This window comes from Cebus imitator, unplaced genomic scaffold, assembly GCF_001604975.1.
Source record: "Cebus imitator isolate Cc_AM_T3 unplaced genomic scaffold, Cebus_imitator-1.0 Scaffold18, whole genome shotgun sequence".
Lineage (NCBI taxonomy): Eukaryota > Metazoa > Chordata > Mammalia > Primates > Cebidae > Cebus > Cebus imitator.
In genome coordinates, this window is record NW_016107333.1 from 12,586,265 (window position 1) to 12,592,264 (window position 6,000).

Sequence of the window (6,000 nt, forward strand, 5' to 3'; positions counted from 1 at the left end):
TAGACTATGAAACTAACATTTATCTCGATGAAACAATTTGCCAAAGGCTGCATGTTTAATTAGTGACAGACATCTACCCCAATCTGACTCCAGACCCGAGATTAACCTGTGATAGGTGGATATTAATGTACCACACAGACTCTTCTCTCTCTGGAATTTCTTCAAAGTGGTGAAAATGTGAGCCAAGAATTTTATATCCATTAAAACTGACTTTCAAATATTTATACTAGAAATAAAATCACATTAGTTAAGAAAGAATTCTTAAAGGAGATGAGTCATTAGCTTGAAAAAAATACAAGACTTGAATGTGAAGAGTGAAGAATATTCTTTTTTCAGCCTCTCAAGTAGCTGGGACTACAGGTACATGCTGCCACACCCACCTCTACAATTTTTTGTTTGTTTGTTTTGTAGACATAGGGTCTTGTTATGTTCCCCAGGCTGGTCTCAAACTCCTAGCCTCAAGAAATGCTCCCACCTAGCCCTCCCAAAGCGCTGAGATTACAGGCATGAGCTGCCATGCCCAGCAAGAATATTATTCAAAGGGTACAGTGGAATAAGCCACAATGTAATGGTGGTGGCAGTCAAACCATTATAAGGGAACCCTGGGATATGTGACTTTTTAATTTTTATTTTTTATTGCAATATCACAGTCACTTAAGGATATTCTGAGTCCTTTATTTTGCTGTAAAAGATCTGAATGGTTGCTATGCTATTTCTTTTCTTGCTCTTGCCAAGGCCTGGACATTCTATTGATCTTTTTTTCTTCTTTCTGTGATTCTATTGATCTTTCTTTTTCTTCTTTTTGTGGCCTGAAAATGCAGGGTAGAGTGGGAAAGAACTTACCTAGAGCTGTGTGTTGCCTTTGTCATAGGAATTTAGTTCTCTTCTTTCCTCTAAGGCCCTGTGCCGTAGTTCACCCCCTAATGGGTATTTAAAAAGACAAAATTCACCCAGACGTGCACCCCTAGGGCTACTTACATATTTAATTCCATGCTCCTTTGTAGTCTTCGTCCAAATGCATGTCCATCTGCAATTTGTTAACACAGCTACCTCTCCTGCTAGCCCCTAACTCCTTTAAGGAAGGGACTATCTTAATTCTGACATCTCCATGGCCTACCCCAAAACAGGAGTGCCTGGTACATATTTAATAAATGAATGAATGATGTTCAAACCATATTATAGTCTACTGTTTTCCCTTGATTAATGTTTTCTATATTTTTACATAGCATTAATAATTACCTTTATTGGCTGCTCAATATACACATTCTCAGTGATATATTATCATTTAACTATCCCCTCATGTTGCTATTTACAGTGTTTCTACTCCTTCGATTGAGCCCAGGAGTTCAAAACTGGCCTGGGAAACATAGTGCAACTCCATCTCTATAAAAAAATACAAAAATTGGCCGGGCGCGGTGGCTCAAGCCTGTAATCCCAGGACTTTGGGAGGCTGAGGCGGGTGGATCACGAGGTCAAGAGATCGAGACCATCCTGGTCAACATGGTGAAACCCCGTCTCTACTACAAATACAAAAATTCAGCTGGGCATGGTGGCGTNGGCTGAGGCAGGAGAATTGCTTGAACGTGGGAGGCAGAGGTTGCAGTGAGCCAAGATTGCGCCACTGCACTCTAGCCTAGGTGACAGAGCAAGACTCCATCTCCAAAAAAAAAAAAAAAAGAGAGAGATGGCCAGGAATGGTGGCTCACGCCTATAATGACACACTTTGGAGGACTGAGGTGAGAGGATCACTTGAAGCCAGCAGTGTTAGACCAGACTGGGTAACAGCGCAAGGTCCTGTCTCTACAAAAAAATTAATTAACCAGGTGTGGTGGTATGTGCCTGTGGTCCCAGCTACAAGGAAATGCTGAGAGATTTTGTCACCACCAGGCCTGCCTTACAAGAGCTCCTAAAGGAAGCACTAAATATGGAAAGGAAAAACCCAAACCAGCCACTGCAAAACCATACCAAATTGCAAAGACCATGGACACTATGAAGAAACTGCATCAACTAACGGGCAAAATAACCAGCTAGCATCATAATGGCAGGATAAAATTCACACAAAACAATATCGGTCTTAAATGTAAATGGGCTAAATACCCCAATTAAAAGACACACAGACTGGCAAATTGGGTAAACAGTTAAGACCCATCAGTGCGCTGTATTCAGGAGACCCATCTCATGTGCAAAGACACACGTAGGCTCAAATTAAAGGGACGGAGAAATATTTACCAAGCAAATGGAAACCAAAAAAAAAAAAAAAAAAAAAAAAAAAAATACAAAAATTAGCCAGGCATGGTGGCACGCACCTGTAATCCCAGCTACTTGGGAGGCTCAAACAGGAGGATCACCTGCGCCCAGGGAGGTTGAGACTGCAGTGAGCCGAGATTGAGCCACTGCACTCAAGCCTGAGTGACAGAGCAAGACTCCATCTCAAAAATAAAATAAAATACTCCTTTGAAATTCCCTTGAGTTAGTAAGTAGGGATATGACTTCATATTAAGAAGTATTTGGAGGATGAGAATGTGATCATGGTAGATTAAATGGTCCAGAGTTACAAAGACAAGTTAGAAGGCTAACCTCAGTCACACAAAATGGAGCTGATGAGGGAACCGAGGTCAAGATTAGGATGGTGGTTGTGAAAATGGAAAGGGAGAAACAGTTTCTACATCTACTGCTAAAGCTGGAAAGATGTAACTAGGGATTTACCCTATATGGGGCTAAAAATATGACGAACTGTGGGGACATTGTCATGTGATGGGGAGCACTATTTTAGCACCATGGACAGCTCCCAGGTTATCAGGTATTCATTGTGGGTGGTACGGGACCATTATTGTTGTTCGCGATGGTGCCTTTTAATAAAAAACAGTAACATTTTTGAGCATATTTTTAGTGAAAGCTTTACACACATTAATTAATTCTCATAGGGAAATAGGCACGTAAAGATTACATAATGTCACCCCAAAGTCATACAGATAGCAAGTCATACAGAGCTAAGTCTTGAGCCCAGGTGGTCTGGGTTTAAAACCCATTACACCATACTGGAAAAGACAATTATGACTAAGTATGATCATCTAGCTATATAGTTATAAAGGTTATATCTTTCCAGTTCTGGCAGTGGATATAGACACTGTTTCTCCCTTTCCATTTCCACCGTCGCCATCCTAGTCTTAACCTTGGTTCCTCATCAGTTCCATTTTGGTTACATTGGAACTAAGTTTTGAAAGACAAATGGAATTTAACTAGAGTCCAGATGGCCAATAGGCTACCTGAAGCCCTGTGTTGAGAAGGGCTCTGAGTTCTAATCTAGGCCCAGAAAAAGCCTCCTGTGAGCCGTTAGCAAATGTGGTAGAGAGTGATGGGAGACCTTAGGTTAGAAAGGGAGGTAAGCCAAATAATACAGGATCTTGGATGTGAGGAAAGAAGTTTAGACCTTTTTCCTAAAAGCTTTAAAAACCCACTGAAGAGTTTTAAGCAAGATATGGCATTAGGATGAGATTTGCATTTTAAAATATCATCCTAATAATTTCAGGTCAAGATAACAGACTAAATCATGATCACAGATTCTCCTCTTCCTAATACCTGATATAATGAAGAAAAACTGTAGCTCAAAGAGAGAGGTTAACAAACTTATCTGAGATAAAGTGAGACAGGGGCCAAGCAGACTTCATTCACACTATGTAACTGTTACAAAAAGATCTGGTTGGAGGAGCTCCTATGAAACAAGATTGAGATGAAAAGAAGACCATGTAAATGTGGTACAGTCAAAAAAGGGTGGAGTGGGGAGGAAGGAAGATAATGTATATGCTGGAAAGAAACCAGTATGGAATAAAACATAAGTCCATGAAACATATCCCCCAGGTAGTGCTTTGCACTACAAATGCCTTCAGAATATGAACCTGGGTAAATTAGACCTTAAAATTGAGATAAAAAATGACCAAGAGAGACCAAAAAGGTATCAGAGCTAAAGAAATGAATCAAAAACTGAAACAATGCCATTATAGATCTAATATATAAATTAGAAATGCCAAGTAACAGGAAAGACATGATTGAAAATTAAATTAATGGATAGTAAAAGGCTTGTGATAATTACGCAAATAACATAATTTGCGTAAAGAGGGGGTAAAGCAATTAGGGAGAGGATAATAAGATAATAAGAGAACCAAGAGAAAATCAAACATAAGATAGTTGATGTCCCTAATTGATGTAGATAATCCAATAAATGTAACAAAATACGCATTTAGACACTCAATTCAGGAACAATTTTTCTAAAATGAAGAAAGAACTGAATCTGCAGAGGAAAATTTACACTGTATGCCAGTATAAATATATACTTTGAACAGACATCAAAACATAGTCTGGTTAAGTTAACAGTTTTCAAGAGAAAATATTTATTTGGATATCTAGGCAGAAAAAGGCAAATCATCCATGAAGATGGGGGTTGGTGGGGGTGGAAAAGAAATGGATACAAACATGCCCAAAACATCTCAAGCCAGAAGACAATGTCATCAGCCTGGACAACACAGCTAGACTCTGGTCTCGACAAAAAAAATATATTTTTTTAATTAGCTAGGCATGGTGGGACACGCCTGTAGTTCTTGCCACTTGGGAGGCTGAGGTGGGAGGATTGCTTGAGCCCAGGAGGTTGAGGCTGCAGTGAGTCATGATCACACCAGGGCACTCCAGCCTAGGTGACAGAGTGAGACCCTGTCTCTAAAAACAAAACCACACACACACACACACACACACAAACACAAACACACACACACACAAACACACAGTCTACCTGGCTTGGAGAGAGAATAACTAAGAAAGTTACACATAACCATCTGCAGATATTCTCAAGCATAAAAGAACTCAGGGAGTAAAACACACAAGTCCTTCTTGGGGAAAAAAAAAATCCAGCCAAGCAGGAGCAGGAGATGAATGGAAAAAAAAAATCAGGAACAGAAGACCCCAAGGTAAAAGGTAAAACTGCTGATGGTAGGCAGTTAAGAATTTACATAGAGAACTACGATTAAACAACTGATGGAATTCTAGCCATGGAACAAATTGAAAATGTTACCAATCTTGACAAAGTAAAAATAATAGGAAGATTTTAAAATCAGGAGGTACAGGAGTGTGAAAGGAAGTATGAGTGCTAATTACTTCATCTTCTATCTGCAGGGAACCAATTGAGATCATCCAAAATTGAAACAGAAAAGAAATACTTAAACTCTTAATCATTTCTGCAGTTTTTTCTTAAACTCAGGCATATCTTAGTAACTTCTCCCATGATGGGGAAAGAAAAGTTATCTGAAACTGAATTACTTTAGTTCAATTACAGATTTTTTTATTGTGTTAAAATAAAACAAACTTTAATTTAATAATTAAAATAATCTTTGTAGCCATAAAACTCTCTCATCTTCTACCTTTACATGTAAGTAGAGAGGCTTTTTGTATTGTGTTCATATTCATTACTGGGTGGTGAGATTTTGAGAAATGTGCTGCTTTTCTTTTTTGTCCTTTTCTGTATTGCTTAAAACTTTTTTTAAGGAACAGATAGCATTTTTATTTAAGAGTAATTACTTTTTAATCATAAATGAATATGGCTGCTTTGTATAATTCAGCATGGAAAGATATCCACGGCATACTGCTGAGTGAAAAGTTTAATTTAAAATTGCATCTGTAGTATAATCTCATTTAGGTGAAACCTACATATTATACATATTTAAAAAAAAAAAAAAAGGCCAGGCACGGTGGCTCACATCTATAATCCTAGCACTTTGGGAGGCTGAGGCAGGAGGATTGTCTGAGTTCAGGAGTCAAGACCACCCTGGGCAATATGGTGAAACCCTGTCTCTGTTAAAATACAAAAACAAATTAGCTGGCTGTGGCAGCATGTGCCTGCAGTCCCAGCTACTTGGGAGGCTGAGGCAGGAGAATTGCTTGAACGTGGGAGGCAGAGGTTGCAGTGAGCCAAGATTGCGCCACTGCACTCTAGCCTAGGTGACAGAGCAAGAC